Raw genomic sequence first — 22,529 nt, forward strand, 5'->3', positions numbered from 1 at the left:
TTATTTTCTTAATTTCCTTTTCAAATTACTCATTGCTTACATATAGAAGTAGGATTGGCTTTTGTGTATTGATCTTATATCCTGTGGTCTTTCTGAAACTCTTATTAGTCTATTCATTTTTCTGTATAGGTTGCCTAAGGTTTTCTACACACAGGCTCATGTTATCAGTGAACAGATAGTTTTAAATCTTCCCTAACAATCTGGATGACTTTTGTCCCCGCTGCCCCCAACTTTTTTTTTTTTTTTTTTTTTTTTTTGACTCATTGTACTGGTTAGAATTTTCAATACAATGTTGCATGGAAGTGGTGACCATGGACATCATTGCCTTATTCCTGATCTTAGGGGAAAGACATTGCATCTTTCATGATTAAGTATGATGTTAGCTGTAAGGTTCTTGTGATGCCCTTTATTGGACAGAAGAAGTTGCCTTTTTATTTTTACTTTGTTTAACTGAATGCTTCTTTTAGAGGAAGGCAGTTCCCTTTTATTCCTAGTATTTAGATGATTTCGTTTTTTTTGTCCATCCTTTAATCATGAATGAGTGTGGGATTTTGTCTCATGCTTTTTCTCAATGTCTATTGAGATGGTATTGTCATATTGTTTTTCATCTTTAAACTCTTAATGTCATGGATTTCATTAATTAATTTTTAGATGTTAAACCAACCATTGTATTCTTAGGAAGCAATCCCCACTCTATCATGGTATGTAATTTTTTTATATGTTGCTGGATTTGATTTACCAATATTTTGTGTAGATATTGGAGTCTATATTCGTGATAAATACTGCTTTTTAGTTTTCTTTTGATGTCTTCGTCTAGCTCTGATAATCAGGGTAATACTGGCCTTATACAGAGTGCTGGGAAGTATGTCCTTCTCTGTTTTCTGGAAGAGTTTTTAGAAGATTAGTACTATTTTTTTTCTCTACATTTGGTAGAATTCACTAGTGAAACCATCTGCATCCAGGCTTTTAAGAATAAGAATATTTTAAATTGCTAATTTAATTTATTCACCTTTTATATATTTAGATTTTCTATTTCTTTCTGAGCCAATTTTGGTAATTTTTGTCTTTTAGGAATTTATTAGTTTCATTTAAGTGGCCTAATTTATTAGAATAAAGTTGTTTATGGGATACACTTATAATCCTTTTAGTTTTTATAAGGTCGCTAGTAATGTCCCCTCTTTTGTTCCTGAATTTTAGAATGTGTGTTTTTGTTTGTTTGTTTGTTTTTCAAATGGTGAGGGTTTCTCCAAAGAGAAGTTCATTCGTGGTTTCACTTAAATTATATATATTTTTTGCCCATATGCATCAAGGATGAGCAAGCTATGGACAGTGGGCCAAATGGTTCTGCTTTTTATAGATAAAGTTTTATTAGAACACAACCACAGTCATTCATTTATTTACTCTCTGGCTATGTTCATGCCTAAAAGCAGAGTTGAGTCATTGAGACAGAGACCTTTCAGCCCCCAAATCCTAAAATATTTTCTGTTAACTCTTTTTTTTTTTTTTTTCTTGAGACAGAGTCTCGCTCTGTCATCCAGGCTGGAGTACAGTGGTGCCATCTCAGCTCACTGTAACTTCTGCCTCCCAGGTTCAAGCGATTCTCCTGCCTCAGACTCTAGAGTAGCTGGGATTACAGGCGCTCACCACCACACCTGGCTGATTTTTGTGTTTTTAGTAGAGATGGGTTTTCACCATGTTGGCCAGGTTGGTCTGGAACTCCTGACTTCAGGTGATCCACCTGCCTCGGCTTCCCAAAGTGCTGGGATTACAGGTGTAAGCCACTGCACCTGGCCAGATCTGACAAATTTTGATCTGTTGTATTTTCGGTTTCATTCATTTCAAAATGTTTTTAAATTTTGCATGTAACTTCTTTGCTTATGAGTTATTTAGAAGTATGCTGTGTAATTTACAAATACTTATTGAATTCTCAAAAATTGTTTTGTTGGTTTCTAATTTAATTCCATTATAGTTGGAGAACCTACTTTGTTCACCTCTGGTAAATTTATTGAGATTTGTTTTATGGCACTTGAAAAGAATATATATTCTGCTCTTGTTGAGATGTTCTGTAGCTATCAGGTCAAGTTAAATAACCATTAGATAATAGTCTTAATTAAGTCTTTTATGCCCTTGCTGATTTTTGGTTTGGCTCTGCCATCAATTATTGAGAATGAAGTATTGAAGTCTTCAGCTATTGTTTTGTTGAATTTTCTATTTCTCCCTTCAATTGTATGTATCACTTTAATACTTCACTTTAATAACAAAATCTGGCCACCTCTCAATTTAAAAAGTTAATAAAGAAATGGAGAGGCCCGGCATGGTGACTCACGCCTATAAACCCAGCAATTTGGGAGGCCAAGGTGGGTGGATTACTTGAGGTCAGGAGTTTGTGAGCAGCCTGGCCAACTCCATGATGAAACCCTGCCTCTACAAAAATACAAAAATTAGCTGGGTGTGGTGGCGTGTGCCTGTAATCCCAGCTGCTTGGGAGGCTGAGGCAGGAGAATCACTTGAATCCAGGAGGTGGAGGTTGCAGTGAGCCAAGTTCGCGCCACTGCACTCCAGCCTGGGCAACAGAGCAAGACAACCATCTCAAAAAAAAGAAAAATAAAAAAAAAAAGAAAAAGAAAACAGAAATGAAGAAAGCCAAGTGGGAAATGATGGATGAGAAAATGTGGCTCAGAGGGGGGCGGAGCAAGATGGCTGAATAGGAACAGCTCCAGTCTCCAACTCCCAGCGCGAGCGACACAGAAGACCGGTGATTTCTGCATTTTCAACTGAGGTACTGGGTTCATCTCACTAGGGAGTGCTGGACAATTGGTGCTGGTCAGCTGTTGCAGCCCGACCAACGAGAGCTGAAGCAGGGCGAGGCATCGCCTCACCTGGGAAGCGCAAGGGGAAAGGGAATCCCTTTTCCTAGCCAGGGGAACTGAGACACACAACACCTGGAAAATCGGGTAACTCCCACCCCAATACTGCGCTTTAAGCAAACAGGCACACCAGGAGATTATATCCCACACCTGGCCGGGAGGGTCCCACGCCCACGGAGCCTCCCTCATTGCTAGCACAGCAGTCTGCCATCTACCTGCAAGGCAGCAGCGAGGCTGGGGGAGGGGCGCCCGCCATTGCTGAGGCTTAAGTAGGTAAACAAAGCTCCTGGGAAGCTCGAACTGGGTGGAGCTCACAGCAGCTCAAGGAAACCTGCCTGTCTCTGTAGACTCCAACTCTGGGGACAGGGCACAGTAAACAATAACAAAAGCAGCAGAAACCTCTGCAGACGCAAACGACTCTGTCTGACAGCTTTGAAGAGAGCAGTGGATCTCCCAACATGGAGGTTGAGATCTGAGAAGGGACAGACTGCCTGCTCAAGTGGGTCCCTGACCCCTGAGTAGCCTAACTGGGAGACATCCCCCACTAGGGGCAGTCTGACACCCCACACCTCACAGGATGCAGTACACCCCTGAGAGGAAGCTTCCAAAGCAAGAATCAGACAGGTATACTCGCTGTCCAGCAATATTCTATCTTCTGCAGCCTCTGCTGCTGATACCCAGGCAAACAGAGTCTGGAGTGGACCTCAAGCAATCTCCAACAGACCTACAGCTGAGGGTCCTGACTGTTAGAAGGAAAACTATCAAACAGGAAGGACACCTACACCAAAACCCCATCAGTACATCACCATCGTCAAAGACCAGAGGCAGATAAAACCACAAAGATGGGGAAAAAGCAGGGCAGAAAAGCTGGAAATTCAAAAAATAAGAGCGCATCTCCCCAGGCAAAAGAGCGCAGCTCATCGCCAGCAATGGATCAAAGCTGGACGGAGAATGACTTTGACGAGATGAGATAAGAAGGCTTCAGTCCATCAGACTTCTCAGAGCTAAAAGAGGAATTACGTACCCAGCGCAAAGAAACTAAAAATCTTGAAAAAAAAGTGGAAGAATTGATAGCTAGAGTAATTAATGCAGAGAAGGTCATAAACGAAATGAAAGAGATGAAAACCATGACACGAGAAATACGTGACAAATGCACAAGCTTCAGTAACTGACTCGATCAACTGGAAGAAAGAGTATCAGCGATTGAGGATCGAATGAATGAAATGAAGCGAGAAGAGAAACCAAAAGAAAAAAGAAGAAAAAGAAATGAACAAAGGCTGCAAGAAGTATGGGATTATGTAAAAAGACCAAATCTGCGTCTGATTGGGGTGCCTGAAAGTGAGGGGGAAAATGGAACCAAGTTGGAAAACACTCTTCAGGATATCATCCAGGAGAACTTCCCCAACCTAGTAGGGCAGGCCAACATTCAAATCCAGGAAATACAGAGAACGCCACAAAGATACTCCTCGAGAAGAGCAACTCCAAGACACATAATTGCCAGATTCACCACAGTTGAAATGAAGGAAAAAATCTTAAGGGCAGCCGGAGAGAAAGGTCGGGTTACCGACAAAGGGAAGCCCATCAGACTAACTGCAGATCTCTCGGCAGAAACTCTACGAGCCAGAAGAGAGTGGGGGCCAATATTCAACATTCTTAAAGAAAAGAATTTTCAACCCAGAATTTCATATCCAGCCACACTAAGTTTCGTAAGTGAAGGAGAAATAAAATCCCTTACAGATAAGCAAATGCTGAGAGATTTTGTCACCACTAGGCCTGCCTTACAAGAGACCCTGAAGGAAGCACTAAACATGCAAAGGAACAACCAGTACCAGCCATTGCAAAAACATGCCAAAATGTAAAGACCATCGAGGCTAGGAAGAAACTGCATCAACTAACGAGCAAAATAACCACTTAATATCATAATGGCAGGATCAAGTTCACACATAACAATATTAACCTTAAATGTAAATGGACTAAATGGTCCAATTAAAAGACACAGACTGGCAAACTGGATAAAGAGTCAAGACCCATCAGTGTGCTGTATTCAGGAGACCCATCTCACATGCAGAGACATACATAGGCTCAAAATGAAGGGATGGAGGAAGATTTTCCAAGCAAATGGAGAACAATAAAAAGCAGGGGTTGCAATCCTAGTCTCTGGTAAAACAGACTTTAAACCATCAAAGATCAAAAGAGACAAAGAAGGCCATTACATAATGGTAAAGGGATCAATTCAACAAGAAGAGCTAACTCTCTTAAATATATATGCACCCATCACAGGAGCACCAAGATTCATAAAGCAAGTCCTTAGAGACTTACAAAGAGACTTAGACTCCCATACAATAATAATGGGAGACTTCAACACTCCGCTGTCAACATTAGACAGATCAACGAGACAGAAATTTAACAAGGATATCCAGGAATTGAACTCATCTCTGCAGCAAGCAGACCTAATAGACATCTATAGAACTCTCCACCCCAAATCAACAGAATATACATTCTTCTCAGCACCGCATCGCACTTACTCCAAAATTGACCACATAATTGGAAGTAAAGCACTCCTCAGCAAATGTACAAGAACAGAAATTATAACAAACTGTCTCTCAGACCACAGTGCAATCAAACTAGAACTCAGGACTAAGAAACTCAATCAGAACCGCTCAACTACATGGAAACTCAACAACCTGCTCCTGAATGACTACTGGGTACATAACGAAATGAAGGCAGAAATAAAGATGTTCTTTGAAACCAATGAGAACAAAGATACAACATACCAGAATCTCTGGGACACATTTAAAGCAGTGTGTAGAGGGAAATTTATAGCACTAAATGCCCACAAGAGAAAGCAGGAAAGATCTAAAATTGACACTCTAACATCACAATTAAAAGAACTAGAGAAGCAAGAGCAAACACATTCGAAAGCTAGCAGAAGGCATGAAATAAGTAAGATCAGAGCAGAACTGAAGGAGATAGAGACACAAAAAAACCCTCCAAAAAATCAATGAATCCACGAGCTGGTTTTTTGAAAAGATCAACAAAATTGACAGACCGCTAGCAAGACTAATAAAGAAGAAAAGAGAGAAGAATCAAATAGATGCAATAAAAAATGATAAAGGGGATATCACCACCGACCCCACAGAAATACAAACTACCATCAGAGAATACTATAAACACCTCTACACAAATAAACTGGAAAATCTAGAAGAAATGGATAATTTCCTGGACACTTACACTCTTCCAAGACTAAACCAGGAAGAAGTTGAATCCCTGAATAGACCAATAGTAGGCTCTGAAATTGAGGCAATAATTAATAGCCTACCAACCAAAAAAAGTCCAGGACCAGATGGATTCACAGCTGAATTCTACCAGAGGTACAAGGAGGAGCTGGTACCATTGCTTCTGAAACTATTCCAATCAATAGAAAAAGAGGGAATCCTCCCTAACTCATTTTATGAGGCCAACATCATCCTGATACCAAAGCCTGGCAGAGACACAACAAAAAAAGAGAATTTTAGACCAATATCCCTGATGAACATCGATGCAAAAATCCTCAATAAAATACTGGCAAACCGAATCCAGCAGCACATCAAAAAGCTTATCCACCATGATCAAGTGGGCTTCATCCCTGGGATGCAAGGCTGGTTCAACATTTGCAAATCAATAAACATAATCCAGCATATAAACAGAACCAAAGACAAGAACCACATGATTATCTCAATAGATGCAGAAAAGGCTTTTGACAAGATTCAACAGCCCTTCATGCTAAAAACTCTCAATAAATTCGGTATTGATGGAACGTACCTCAAAATAATAAGAGCTATTTATGACAACCCACAGCCAATATCATACTGAATGGGCAAAAACTGGAAAAATTCCCTTTGAAAACTGGCACAAGACAGGGATGCCCTCTCTCACCACTCCTATTCAACATAGTGTTGGAAGTTCTGGCTAGGGCAATCAGGCAAGAGAAAGAAGGAAAGGGTATTCAGTTAGGAAAAGAAGAAGTCAAATTGTCCCTGTTTGCAGATGACATGATTGTATATTTAGAAAAACCCATTGTCTCAGCCCAAAATCTCCTTAAGCTGATAAGCAACTTTAGCAAAGTTCAGGATACAAAATTAATGTGCAAAAATCACAAGCGTTCTTATACACCAGTAGCAGACAAACAGAGAGCCAAATCATGAATGAACTCCCATTCACAATTGCTTCAAAGAGAATAAAATACCTAGGAATCCAACTTACAAGGGATGTAAAGGATCTCTTCAAGAAGAACTACTAACCACTGCTCAGTGAAATAAAAGAGGACACAAACAAATGGAAGAACATACCATGCTCATGGATAGGAAGAATCAATATCGTGAAAATGGCCATACTGCCCAAGGTGATTTATAAATTCAATGCCATCCCCATCAAGCTACCAATGAGTTTCTTCACAGAATTGGAAAAAACTGCTTTAAAGTTCGTATGGAACCAAAAAAGAGCCCGCATCTCCAAGACAATCCTAAGTCAAAAGAACAAAGCTGGAGGCATCACGCTACCTGACTTCAAACTATACTACAAGGCTACAGTAACCAAAACAGCATGGTACTGGTACCAAAACAGAGATATAGACCAATGGAACAGAACAGAGTCCTCAGAAATAATACCGCACATCTACAGCCATCTGATCTTTGACAAACCTGAGAGAAACAAGAAATGGGGAAAGGATTCCCTATTTAATAAAAGGTGCTGGGAAAATTGGCTAGCCATAAGTAGAAAGCTGAAACTGGATCCTTTCCTTACTCCTTATATGAAAATTAATTCAAGATGGATTAGAGACTTAAATGTTAGACCTAATACCATAAAAATCCTAGAAGAAAAACTAGGTAGTACCATTCAGGACATAGGCATGGGCAAAGACTTCATGTCTAAAACACCAAAAGCAACAGCAGCAAAAGCCAAAATTGACAAATGGGATCTAATTAAACTAAAGAGCTTCTGCACAGCAAAAGAAACTACCATCAGAGTGAACAGGCAGCCTACAGAATGGGAGAAAATTTTTGCAATCTACTCATCTGACAAAGGGCTAATATCCAGAACCTATAAAGAACTCAAACAAATTTACAGGAAAAAAACAAGCCCATCAAAAAGTGGGCAAAGAATATGGACAGTTCTCAAAAGAAGACATTCATACAGCCAACAGACACATGAAAAAATGCTCATCATCACTCGCCATCAGAGAAATGCAAATCAAAACCACAATGAGATACCATCTCACAGGAGTTAGAATGGCGATCATTAAAAAGTCAGGAAACAACAGGTGCTGGAGAGTATGTGGAGAAATAGGAACACTTTTACACTGTTGGTGGGATTGTAAACTAGTTCAACCATTATGGAAAACAGTATGGCGATTCCTCAAGGATCTAGAACTAGAAGTACCATATGACCCAGCCATCCGATTACTGGGTATATACCCAAAGGATTATAAATCATGCTGCTATAAAGACACATGCACACGTATGTTTATTGCGGCACTATTCACAATAGCAAAGACTTGGAATCAACCCAAATGTCCATCAGTGACAGATTGGATTAAGAAAATGTGGCACATATACACCATGGAATACTATGCAGCCATAAAAAAGGATGAGTTTGTGTCCTTTGTAGGGACATGGATGCAGCTGGAAACCATCATTCTTAGCAAACTATCGCAAGAACAGAAAACCAAACACTGCATGTTCTCACTCATAGGTGGGAACTGAACAATGAGATCACTTGGACTCGGGAAGGGGAACATCACATACCGGGGCCTATCATGGGGAGGGGGGAGGGGGGAGGGATGGCATTGGCAGTTATACCTGATGTAAATGACGAGTTGATGGGTGCTGACAAGTTGATGGGTGCAGCACACCAACATGGCACAAGTACACATATGTAACAAACCTGCACGTTATGCACATGTACCCTAGAACTTAAAGTATAATAATAATAATAATAAAAAGAAAAAGAAAATGTGGCTCAGTGAGCAACAGTCATTCAGTTGTTAGCCAATAAGGTTTAAACTTTTTGTGTCTGTAGAAAGTTACCTAAGTTGTAAAGTTTGGTGTTTTATTGGGTAGTAGAGAAATTATGGCAAATATAGATAAAAACAATTTGTGAAAAGAACTTATCAGAAGTTGTGATCTTCATATTTAAAGGTTAGTTTGCTCAGCTTTTGAATACCAATCAAAGAAGTGTTTATTGACCTACTGTGTTCTGAATATAGTGCCACTACTCCAAGGGATATATGTATGAAAAAGAAAAAGTTTCTGACTTCAAGTTTTTAACTTAGCAGCAGAGGAAATAAGGCCAAGTGTATTAATAAATGTAGTATAAAACATAACAAAAGTAGTGCCTGAGGAAGATACTTGAATGTGTTATTGCTTCAAGGGACAGAATTTTTATCAGTTGGTGGTAATGGATGCCCTTCAGGGTAAAGGAACTGTTTCTAGTTTTTTCAATGCTTTCCTCCCAAGGCCTGATATAGTGCCTACTATTTGTTGAATTACTTGGTTAAGGAATTATATATGAGTTCTTCTGATGCACTCTGTGTCTTCTAATGCATTCGTGTCTTTTTTTATGTCTGATCCTAGTTGCTTAGTCTCTTTTCTTCTTTCATGTATACCCATCGCCAAACACTGTCTTTTGACTTTCTCTGTGAAAGCCTGGCATTGGAAACCATTGCTACCTCCTAATGAAGATAAAGACAACATTTTGATTTTAAGGGTTTCTACCTGCTATTATAGGATGAATAATGATAGTATTTAGTTTTTATTGTTTCCTTACTGTGTCCCAGGCACTTAAATGTACTTAATCTTATAGTAATCCTTTGAGGTACTTATTATTGTTATCTTTGTGTTTCACATATGGCTCAGAGAAGTTTTTAAGTTACATAGATAGGGAGTGGCAAAAGTAGAATTCAGTCATTATCTGCCTGTTCTTAAGCTGCTATGCCATAGTGTTACTAAAACAGATGAACAAAGAGTAGTACAAATAGCAAAATCACCATTACAAAGTTTATAACACTTTTATATTAGTGGTCTCAGGTCTGTTGCTCTTATTCCTTCCACTGTGGTAAAAAGGAAGGAGCTATTTGTCTTTTCCCCTCTGTTTTAGTAATTGGGTTTCTAGTCTTTCCCTCTCATATTGTCATTTAGTGATGTAAGTATACTATCAAAGCACTATTGTAGAAAAATTTGACAAAAAGAAAAATAAAATACCTTCAATCTCAGCACTGACAGGTTGTTGAATTTTTTTATCAATCATTTTTCCAAAGCATGTATAGGATTTCTAAAAAAATTCTTTGGTCGGGTGCGGTGGCTCACGGCTGTAATCTCAGCACTTTGGGAGGCCAAGGCAGGCGGATCATGAGGTCAGGAGATCGAGACCATCCTGGCTAACATGGTAAAACCCCCTCTCTCTACTAAAAATACAAAAAATTAGCCAGGCTTGGTGGCGGATGCATGTAGTCCCAGCTATTTGAGAGGCTGAGGCAGGAGAATGGCGTGAACCCAGGAGGTGGAGCTTGCGGTGAGCTGAGATCACGCCACTGTACTCCAGCCTGGGCGACGCAGCAAGACTTCATCTCAAAAAAAAAAAAAAAAAATTATTTTAGGCCGGGTGCGGTGGCTCACACCTGTAATCCCAGCACTTTGGGAGGCCGAGGTGGGCATATCACAAGGTCAGGAGTTCGAGACCAGTCTGGCCAACATAGTAAAACCCCGTCTCTACTAAAAATACAAAAAATTAGCTGGGTGTGGTAGTGGGTATCTGTAATCCCAGCTACTTGGGAGACTGAGTCAGGAGAATCGCTTGAACCTGGGAGGCAGAGATTGTAGTGAGCCGAGATTGCACCATTGCACTCCAGCCCAGGCGACAGTGTGAGACTCTGTTTTAAAAAAAAAAAAAAAAAAATATATATATATATATATATATATTTTAATCCTTGCATACTTAAAGTTTATCATATTTAACATGAAAATATGTGATTACATGCAAAAACATGTAGGATCCTTTTAATATATAAGTAATGGAAGTGATACTTTAAAAAAATATATATAGTCCTATTTTTCTGAATTATAAGAGGAAAGTGTCTTTATCTCCCTGCTTTTTAAGAAAGTAACATTTTTCTTAATATATATTTATTATACAAAATGTTGAAATGTGAAGAAAGCCAAACACAAATTTTCCTAACTCTACCATCAGCTATTCTTAATAGAGAAACTTCCTCCAGGGATTAGGCAGCATTGTGGCTTCTCATAAAACCCAGAATTGGCCACTTACTAATGGTGTACCATAAGACAGAATATTTACTCTAGGAAAGCCTCAGTTTCTTTGGCTATAATGAAAGTAATACTGATGTTTGTATACCAGACTTATACTTTGTGGTTATATTAGTCATACTGTGCTTTGCATCTTCTTGTTATGGTTATTATTCTGTGTGTATGTATATTTATGTATCATATATATGTCTGAAGCCTTATATATAAAAGATATGCTTGTGTATATCTGTGTATTTATACAGTACATATTTTTATATAGTTGAGTCCTTATATATAAAATATATGCATGTATATATATTTATATATACCTATATTTTTATACTCTATATGATTTTATATTATGTTTTAAATTCTGCTTTTGTCACATAATAGTTAATATAAGAATATTTCCCCATACTGACATAGTGTGTAAACATTGTTTTTAATGTATATGGATTATTGCATGGTTTTTGTCATAGTTTATGTTTCTCACCATTCTTCTATTGCTGTTTTTTGCTTTTTGTTTTTTGTTTATTTTTTTGAGACAGGGTCTTGCTCTGTCATCAAGGCTAGAGTACAGTGGCACAAACATGGCTTACTGGAGCCTTGAACTCCTGGGCTCAAGCAATCCTCCTACCTCAGCTTCCCCAGTAGCTGGGATTGTAGGCACATGCCAGCATGCCCGGCTAACGTGTTTACTTTTTGTGAAGACAGGGTCTCGCTGTATTATCCAGGCTGGTCTCGAACTCTGGAGCCTCAAGTGATCCTCCCACCTCGGCCTCCCAAAAATCTTGTTCTAAAGAGAAAGGCAAGTTTCACCTTTGCATTAGTGTATTAGTAACGTTAAACCCAATTCTTAATAAGACCTTATAAACAAATCTATTCAATCTTAATTAGTTTAATCATAAGGTAAAATTTTAATAAACCTTTTTTAATCTTTTACAATTTTCTGTTAAGCAGTAGATTAATTCAGTAAGAAAACCATGTTATTCAGACACATGAGCCCAGATTTTGGCCCTGCATTAGTGTGCTCTTATTTTAGTGTTCAACATACAGAAAAATTAAATAATCCCCTTCAAATCTTAGCAAACTTGCCTATACCTACAGAACTTCCTTTATAAGATCAACCCTTCACAAACCCTTTACACCTTGCTTAAACCTTCAGTTTTGTCCCATTACTCTTTTAGGTTAAGACAATTGTTAAAACCCTCTGAGCTAGACAAAATTTCATTTCCTTTAACAAAAACCATATTCCCATGCCTTCTTATAGCCTCCTACCAAAACCACATTCTTTTTTCCTTCTACACCTTGCATATAAAACTGTTTTTCCAGTAGTCTCAAGTGCATGCTGCACTGTTAACTTTTAGCAAATTTTATTTTTGGTAAGAAACCTGGTAAACAAGCAGTTTTAGCCATGTATAATATTGCAGAACCCATGACTTTTCCCAGCCTATCCAGGGGACCTGCCTAACTCCATATGTCTCCAGGCCTTACCTAGAATCTATTGGCTGTAGAACAAGACAAACAATTAGTAAAAGTCACAGAAGCAGTTTATCACCTTAAAACATCCAGCAAACAGTGTTTGACCTGCCAAATTTAGAGTAAATATATAAACTTTGAAGACATTTTCATTTTACTTTACCAATAATCTTCTGGGTTTTTTTTATTTACAAAAAGATTATTAGAATCATGAGACCTACAGGCATTAAAGTTTCCATTTTTCTGACAATGTTTGATTCAAGTGCTTGTTTTTCTTTAAGCCAATTACCTGGAGCTCTGTATATAAACATCACACACTCAACACATATAAATACACAGAAACAGAGAATCAAGACAAAATTCCATTGACCGAGAAGGTTTTGGAGGGAAGGCTGGAGCTTTCAAACAACATCTATACATATAGCCCAAATATCAGCTTTAATTAAGTCGATTTCTAACTATAGAGCTCTCAGGAGAAAAGTTCTTTTAAAATCTTTTATTACCAGATTTCAGTGAGGACAAACTCCGCCTTTTGAATCCTTTTACTAGAGGTAACCTATGTGAAATCAATAAGCCTTAACTAAGGGGATGACTTAAACAGGGATGCAGGAGGTGTCTCCAAAGAGATGGTAAACGATTTATAAGATCTAGAATATCCCCCAGGCCAGCCGCTGTGGCCCACACCTGTAATCCCAGCACTTTGGGAGGCTGAGGCAGGTAGATCACCTGAGGTCAAGAGTTCGAGACCAGCCTTACCAACATGGCAAAACCCCGTCTCCACTGAAAATACAAAAATTAGCCGTGAGGCACAGTGGCACACACCTGTAATGCCGCTACTCGGGAGGCTGAGGCAGGTGAACTGCTTGAACCCGAGAGGCCAAGGTTGCGGTGAGCCAAGATTGTGCCACTGCACTCCAGCCTGGGTAACAGAGCGAGACTCCATCTCAAAAAAAAAATAAGAAAAAAAAAAATCTAGAATATCTCCAAAGGTGTAGTTCAGAGAAAAAATTCAAGATAAGAAATGAGAAGCTGTGCATGGAAAGGAAAAGAATCAATAAATGGCAAAAGTTCCACAAGTATTAAACCAAAAAGGACTTGCTCCCAAAGCCTAGAATTGAACCCAAGCCATCCACCACTGTGGGAGGGCAAAGCCTTTGCAACTGACCTGCAGTACAAGGTGACTGCTGTTGTCTTTACCAGAAGGAGTCTAGAGCATTTTCAAGCTTGCAAAGGATTTTAACTGCTCAAGAGAATTTTCTAAGACTAACCACGTCATTATTATGCATCCTTCTTTTAATTTAACCTTTTTCTTTCATTGAGGTAATCAGTTCCAATAGTGACTCAATCTAAGAAACCTATTAAAGTCTAGATGGTAATTTTCCAGTTTTTTTTTTTTCCTTTCTTTTTACATTAGAAGCAAAAGGTATCTAGGGTAGAAGAGGCATCTCCATGATCCCCAAGAATTCACTCTCAGAAATGGGCTTAAGATAGCAAAAGATGACAAAAGCCCTATAGAGATGGGACCTTTTCAGACAAAACTCACCCAAGGGCTTGACACATTTGGGATGAAGAATGTGCTGACTCATCTCAGACTCCCAGCACTTTCAGACTGGGTGCCTGACATGAACTTGAAAATTCCTGTTCTCTGGATGGTGGAGACCAAGAGAGACTATCCCCACATGGTCACAAAGTCATACTCTCAAGGATGTAAAACAAGATTAGAGGGAAGCCTCATTTAGTTTTTGTTTCAGGGACCCACGGCAAAGTTTATAACTGACCCATCGAGAAGTACACCAGAATCATTGCAACCTCAGAGTAACCTCTCACAGGTCCTTTTTCTTATTAATCAACAGTGATTTTTACCATTCACTTATCTGATTTGCTCAGAGAGAGAGAGGCCAGAAGCCTCACCGGTAGGAAATTCTTACCTTTTGTCAGCACGGCGGATTTCTGATTTCCCTTTCCCTGAGCGGCCCTGGCAGTGTTGCTCACCGCACCATAGTCACAAAGGAAAATTACTTTTGTGTGTTTCATGGAACCATAGGCAAAAACCTCTCGACTTTGTCAGATGTCACCCAATAGGCTGTACGGGGGAGCGAGGGAGAGGGGCGAGAGACCACCAAATTAACATTCTTTATCTCAACCTGGTGAAACACACATAACAAAACAGACAGTAGTCACTTTGCTCAGCGCCTAATACTGACTTGTCAAGGCTCAAACTTTTTCCAGTGTGTCCCTGTCATCTTTGATCCACTCAACGTAGGGAGCGATGACCTCTGACTGGGAATACATTGGGTGACGTCTGGACAACGTGAAGAGCAGACAGTCACCCCAGGTCAAACCCGTTGAACTTCCTTCACTGCTCAGCGAATGTGATCAAATAAGGAAGGTTCTCCAAGTTAGGTCTGCTGGATTTCCATCACCAATTCCTTTAGAGATCCCCTCTAGATGTACAAACACACACATACAACAAAGACAAGATGGACAGAAGGTCTCCCAAACCAAGATTCCTAAGCAGGAATTCCAAGAGTATGCTTTCCAAAGTAACCTATTCTCTGAGAAATCTCCCTGAAATCTTCCTTATTGAGGAGAAGTCTCCCCAACCAAGACTCTTCATACTAATTAGGGAGAGCCAATCGAGATCCCTGAAGGGGCCAAACTTAGATCCCTTAAGAAGCCAAACCAATTAGGAGAAGGAAGGAGGCATTGGCACCACCTAGAATACCCACCAGACCAGTTTAGAGATGTCTTTACAGGAACAATTTCTCTACTGCAATTAAATCCATGCACCATGGGCCAGCAGTGTGTTGCTGGTAGAGATAGTGCCAGCGTCAGCCCCCAGTCCAGGAGAACTATGCAGCCACTTGGGCTGGCCTCTGGATCTGTTGCTGGTGGGGGACTGCCAAACCGTGGGCAGGTAGCCACAAGGGTGATCCCAGACAAGTCTCCAAATTTGTAACCATCCAGGGGTTCTTCCTGCATAAAGACAGACCATGGTATTGTAGTAGAGAAAAAGTTCAGTAGACACAAGGTCAGCCACCCCATGTGGGAGATGGAGTTCATACTCAAATCATCTCCTTTAAAGCTTGTAGGTTAAGGGTTTTTTAAAGGCAGTTTGGAGGAAGGGGTGGGGTGGCCAGGTAACAGGTACTTGCGGCTGATTAGGTGGGGCAGAAATCACAGGGGGGTTGAAGCTGTCCTCCTGGGGCCAAATCGCTTCTGGATGGGGCTACAGGAGTGGGTTGTCAGTCCAGGTGGAGCCAAGGGTGTCAGACATGCAAAAAACCTGGAAAGATATCTCAAAATGCCAGTTCACAATAGTGGTGTTATTTGCAATTGGGAAAGTTTCATTTCTTGTAACCTCCAGAATAATGTCTGCGCCTTAGCAGGACTCAAACTCCTCTCCTCGTTTCAGCCTGATGGCTTCCTTTTAGCTTTACAAAAGCAGTTGAGTTTTGGACAAGGCCTATTATCATTTAAACTGTAGCCTGGGCCACCAAGACTGTGTCCACCCTGCAAGCACAGAGCCTCACCCTCACCACTCCGCCGCCCATCCACACCCGCCGCCGGTTCACCATGGATGATGATATTGCTGCGCTTGTCATCAACAACAGCTCCAGCATGTGCAAGGTCTGCTTCTCGGGCAACAATGCCCTGGGCTGTCTTCCCCTCCATCATACGGCACCCAAGGCACCAGGGCGTGATGAAGGGCATGAGTCAGAAGGACTCCTATGTGGGCAACAAGGCTCAGAGCAAGAGAAGTATCGTGACCCTGAAGTACCACGTCAAGCATAGCATCGTCACCAACTGGGATGACATGGAGAAGATCTGGCACCACACCTTCTACAACAAGCTGCATGTGGCTCCCGAGGAGCACCCTGTGCTGCTGACTGAGACCCCCCTGAATCCAAGGCCAACCGCAAGAAGATGACCCAGATCATGTTTGAGACCTTCAACACCCCAGCCATGTATGTGGCCATCCAGGCCATGCTGTCCCTGTACACCTCTGGCCGTACCACTGGCATCGTGATGGACTCCAGTGATGGGGTCACCCACACTGTGCCCATCTACAAGGGTTATGCTTTCCCCCATGCCATCCTGTGTCTGGACGTGACTGGCCGGGACCTTACTGACTACCTCATGAAGATCCTCACCGAGCACAGCTACAGCTTTACCACCATGGCCGAGTGGGAAATCGTGTGTGATATCAAGGAGAAGCTATGCTATGTCACCCAGGACTTTGAGCAGGAGATGGCTATGACAGCCTCCAGTCCTCCCTGGAGAAGGGCTATGAGCTGTCCAGTGGCTAGGTCATCACCATTGGCAATGAGCTCTCCCACTGCCCCGAGGCGCTCTTCCAGCCTTCCTTCCTGGGCATGGAATGCTGTGACATCCACAAAACTACCTTCAGCTCCATCATGAAATGTGACATGGACATCCGCAAAGACCTGTATGCCAACAGTTTTGTTTGGCGGCAACAACATGTACCCTGGCACTGCCAACAGGATGCAGAAGGAGAGCATCACTCTGGTGCCCAGCATGATGAAGATCAAGATCGTTGCTCCTCCCGAGAGCGCAAATACTTCATGTGGATGGGCGGCTCCATCTTAGCCTTGCTGTCCACCTTCCAGCAGATGTGGATCAGCAAGCAGGAGTGCGGTGAGTCGGGCGTCTCCATCGTTCACCACAAATGCTTCTAGGCGGAGTGTTACTTAGTTGCGTTACACCCTTTCTTGACAAAACCCGACTTGTGCAGAAAACAAGATGAGATTGGCATGGCTTTATTTGTTTTTTTGTTTTTGGTGGTGATTTTTTTTTTTTTTTTTTTTTTGGCCAGACTCAGGATTTAAAAACTGTAACAGTGAAGGTGACAGCAGTTGGCTGGAGCGAGCATCCCCCAAAGTTCTACAATGTGGCCGAGGACTTTGATTGTACATTGTTCTTTTTTCTAATAGTCATTCCAAATATTGTGAAATGCATTGCTACAGGAAGTCCCCTGCCCTCCTAAAAGTCACCCCACTTCTCTCTAAGGAGAATGGCCCAGTCCTCTCCCAAGTCCACACAGAGGAGGTAATAGCATTGCTTTCATGTAAATTATGTAATGCAAAATTTTTTAATCTTTGCCTTAATACTTTTTTGTTTTACTTTGAATGATCAGCCTTCATGGCCTCCCTTTTTTGTCCCCCAACTTGAGATGTATGAAGGCTTTTGGTCACCCTTGGAGTGGGTGGAGGCAGCCAGGGCTTACCTGTACACTGACTTGAGACCAGTTGAATAAAATTGCACACCTTAAAAAAAAACCAAAAATACTGTAGCCTAAATGTCTTCCAAAGTTAGCTTGGCCCCATATCCCAGGAATAATTAAGGGAAAGGCAAGATGGGTTTTGGGTTAGCTTAGTTCACTGTTATGATGTTCTCACTAATACAACTTTTGCAAAGGTGATTTCAGTATCATAGAAGGGCCCATGTAGTAAAAGAAATAAAAATCAGTCTTGAATAATATGAACCCTTCTGCTAGATTGTCTAACGTCAACTTGTTGTTTGGCCTTGCTGCTTCTGCGTCTTGTTCCTCATTGTCTGGCACTGGTTTGGAAGCACTCATCTCCATCAAGTTGTCTTTTGTTCATTCCTCTGGTATGGTGTCTGTTAGCTCTCTTGAATTTCTGCAAGATCCGTATCTTTTTTTTTTTTTTTTTTTTTTTGAGATGGAGTCTTGTTCTGTCGCCCAGGCCGGAATGCAGTGGCCCGATCTCGGCAAGCTCCGCCTCCTGGGTTCATGCCATTCTCCTGCCTCAGCCTCCCCAGCAGCTGGGACTACAGGCTCACGCCGCCATGCCTGGCTAATTTTTTTGTATTTTTAGTAGAGACAGGATTTCACTGTGTTAGCCAGGATGGTCTCTATCTCCTGACCTCGTGATCTGCCCGCCTTGGCCTCCCAAAGTTGCAAGATCCATATCTTGAAAGCCTTCATCCACCATTTTTTTTTTTTTTTTTTTTTTTGCCATATTTACAAGCTCTTTCATGATTTCCTTGATTGGCTCTGTTGTTAAATTCTGTGCGCAACATCTGGACACAGTTTTCTCCAGCAGGAAGTTATTGTTTCAGGCTTGATGGCTTTTGTGGCTTTTTCTGTAACAGCAGTGGCATCTTCAATGGGGTGATTCTTCAGTTTGTCACGATGTTCTCTCCATTGGGGTTCTTTTCCATAGCACTGACAATCATTTTTAAAGAATATTGTGTTTAATGGTCCTTATAGCACCCTGATCTAGAGGCTGAGTTAGAGATGTGTTTAGGGGCAATTAGACCACTTCAGCACTCTCAGTGTTAAACTCATAGGGTTCTGGGTGGCCAGGGGCATTGTCCAACATAAGAACTTTAAAAGGCAGTCACTTACTGGCAAGGTACTTCTTGATTTTAGAAATAAAGCATGGGTGGGGCCAGGCGTGGTGGCTGACGCCTATAATCCCAGCACTTTAGGAGGCCAAGGTGGGCAGATCATGATGTTAGGAGTTCGAGACCAGCCTGGCCAACATAGTGAAAACCCGTATGTACTAAAAATACAAAAATTAGCCAGGTGCGGTGACAGGTGCCTGTAGTCCCAGCTACTTGAGAGGCTGAGGCAGGAGAACACTTGAACCTGGGAGTTGGAGGTTGCAGTGAGCCTCCTGGGTGACCCAGCAAGACTCTCAAAAAAAAAAAAAAAAAAAAAAAAAGCATGGGTAGATTCAATCCAGAAAAATAGTTTTTGTTTTTCAGGCTTTCTTATTGTACAATCAGAAGACTTGCAGGGGTGGTGTTTATCTTTTTTCCTTCAAGGTCCAGAGGTTAGCAGCTCTATATATAAGGGTAGTTCTGATCTAATCCTGACTGCATTTACACGAAACAGTGGAGTTAGCTTATCCCTTCCTGCCTTAAATCTTGGTGCTTGCTCCTCTTCCTTACTAATAAATGTACTTTGTGGTGTCTTTTTCCACAATAGGGTACTTTCATCTGCAATAAAAACCTGTTCAGGCAGGTATCTTTTGTCCTCTGTGATTTTCTTGATGGTGTCTAAGAATTTGTGTATTGCCTCTGCGTCAGCAAAAGCTGTCATCTTGATATTTTTTAAGCTATAACTCTTTCTAAAATTGTCAAACCATTCTTTCTTAGCATTAAATTCTCCAGCTTTAGATCCTTTACCCTCTGTTTGCTTTAAGTTGTCATATAATGACTTCATTTAAAAAATAGTAATATTAGAGTCTATAGTTAGAGCTTTCTTACAGCAACCCTGTACCCACATAAGAGCTGCATTTTCATTATGACATTTAAAAGGTATTCTGCAAAAGTGCATGGTTTTCACACCTAGTGGCATTGCTGCAGTGACAGCTTCACAAATTTCCTTTTCTTATTTTACAACAGTCCTCATGGTGGATTCATTGATCTTGAAATGATGGGTAACCACAGCTACTTAATTTATGGTCTATATCAAGCCATTCAGGTTTTTCTTGTAATGTCTGAACTTCTCTCTACTTTTCTTGAGAGCATTTCCAGCATCACTAGTGGTACTCCATGTGGGTCCCATGATATTATTCAGGGTTTGCTGTATCACACTAACCATGATGAAAAATACATGAGAACCTTTAGACATCAGTTTATTTGTTATCTTTATGTCTTTTTGTTTTATTAGAGACAGAGTCTCACTCTGTCACCCAGACTGGAGTCCTTGGTGCAGTCATAGCTCACTGCAGCCTCAACACCTGGGCTTGAGGGATCCCCCTGCCTTAGCCTCCCAATAAATTAGTTTTTGTTTTTTTTTTTTTTTTTTGAGATGGAGTCTCGCTTTGTTGCCCGGGCTGTAGTGCAGTGGCGTGTTCTCGGCTCACTTCAAGCTCTGCCTCCCAAGTTCACGCCATTCTCCTGCCTCAGCCTCCTGAGTAGCTGGGACTACAGGTGCCCGCCACCAGGCCCAGCTAATTTTTTTTTTTTTTTTTGTATTTTTAGTAGAGACGGGGTTTCACTGTGTTAGCCAGGATGGTCTCGAAAAGAGTAGTTTTTAACTGAGATATGCTGTTTATTGGAGAGCGGAACTGCTCGTGCAGAGATGATTAAGTTGGCAGGGTGTTTGAAGTGTACATACTTGCAGCACTTGAACTGTGGGCAATAGCAACAGGAAGTGGCTACAAAACTATTACAGTAGTACAGTAGGTACTACAGCTAGTTTTATGCAGTTATAATCATAACTATATTATAACTATATTAAGTGTTATTTAAACTATATTAAACTATATTAATATGTCATAAGTATATTAAATACAAACAAATGTATTTAATACTATATATTTGTTAACATTTCTCTGGGCTGCAAATGTCACCTTGTATGCTTTGTAAGTGTGTAAGTTTTTATATATTTTAACTTATAGTAGATTTGTGTGTATTTTACAGTACTAAGTGATAAAATATACTATCTACATTTTTTTGTTTGTTTGTTTTGAGATGGGTCTTACTATGTTGCTCAGGTTAGTCTCCCGAACTACTAGGCTCAATTGATCCTCTTCAATGGTTTGACCATTGAAGCAGAAACAGTAGTAATGATAAAATATACTATCTACATTTTTTTGTTTGTTTGTTTGTTCTGAGATGGGTCTTACTATGTTGCTCAGGTTAGTCTCTCGAACTACTGGGCTCAGTTGATCCTCCCGCCTCTGCCTCCCCAGTAGCTGGGATTACAAATGCACACTACTGTGCCATGCATCCACATATATTTTATGTATTCATGACATGCCTAACTTTTTCTTATTTTCCATATTTCTAGGCTACACAGTTTTGTGTCTTTAAGTTTTTCAAATTGTTGCAAATTTCCAAAAACTTTACCCAAATATTATATTGGAAAAAATTGGCATTTAAGTAGACCTTCAGTTCAAACCCAAGTTGTTGGTCAGCTGAATATATTTCACAATATCACAGACGTATATATCTTTGCCAAAATTATATTTCCATAATTAAGTGATGAATAACAAAGTGTTTTATCCTTGGCAAGAGATGAATAAATATTTGAATACTGTTTTATAAAAAACAAATATAAATTTGGGGCTCCATGGAAAATCTTCCAAAGGTATATTTCTGGACTTTTTGCCATTCTCTTCTTATTTCTCTATATCATTTCCCACAGATGTAGCCATTTGCATCTACTTCTATTTCTGAGTCTTACTGAATTATCCATGTTCTTCTCCCATTTTTTCACCAGTAATTCTATCTATACACTTCAATGTCATATTCCTGTGTCCCTTTCACTGCGAAACTCCCTATCACACAGATCCCATGATTGCCCCCCTCTACTTCCCAGCACTTGGTTTCTGCTTCATCAGTAACACTTTTTTTTTTTTTTTTTTTAAAGCTAGATGTATTCATTTTGATCTCCCTCACAAGTCTGTGAGTTCTGTTGTGTTTGTTTCTTGTCTAGGAAGCAGCTTTATTCAGAGTAGTTGTTCATTAACTAGGCAAAGTAATATCATTTGAGGATGCTAAACCTGGGCTTATCCAGGAGTAAACTTTTGTCCTTATAGTAGTACCTTATTCTAATTATAGTTACATTAAAAGTTAGAGAGGAAAAACCATGGGTCTGAGTATTTCATATTATAAATGTTTTACTCTCAGTCTTGTTGCTGCTATTCCATTTGGCCAGTAGTAAAAAAATCCTTACCTTTCCAAATACAGAAAAATATTAAAGGTAGGGTCACTATCTGTTTCTGGCAGTCATGCTCTGTACTTAATTGTTGTTTTTGGTCTTTGTTTGTAAACCAGGGGAAGGCAAGGACATAGCCATATGCCTTGTGGCTCTTTCATGACTATGTATATATGAGTTAAAGTATTATTTTTCACTGTCTTAACATTTTTAACAATGAAAGTAAATACTTGTGATTAAAAT

At 40.3% G+C, this 22,529-nt stretch overlaps 1 protein-coding gene across 3 annotated transcripts in view; it reads left to right on the forward strand.

Annotated features, from left to right (window-relative positions):
- The window catches only part of FNIP1 (folliculin interacting protein 1), a 165,688-nt gene that overhangs the window by 130,759 nt on the left and 12,400 nt on the right, over positions 1-22,529 (forward strand). The window lies entirely within an intron of this gene.

Source organism: Chlorocebus sabaeus, chromosome 23, assembly GCF_047675955.1.
Source record: "Chlorocebus sabaeus isolate Y175 chromosome 23, mChlSab1.0.hap1, whole genome shotgun sequence".
NCBI classification, from domain to species: domain Eukaryota; kingdom Metazoa; phylum Chordata; class Mammalia; order Primates; family Cercopithecidae; genus Chlorocebus; species Chlorocebus sabaeus.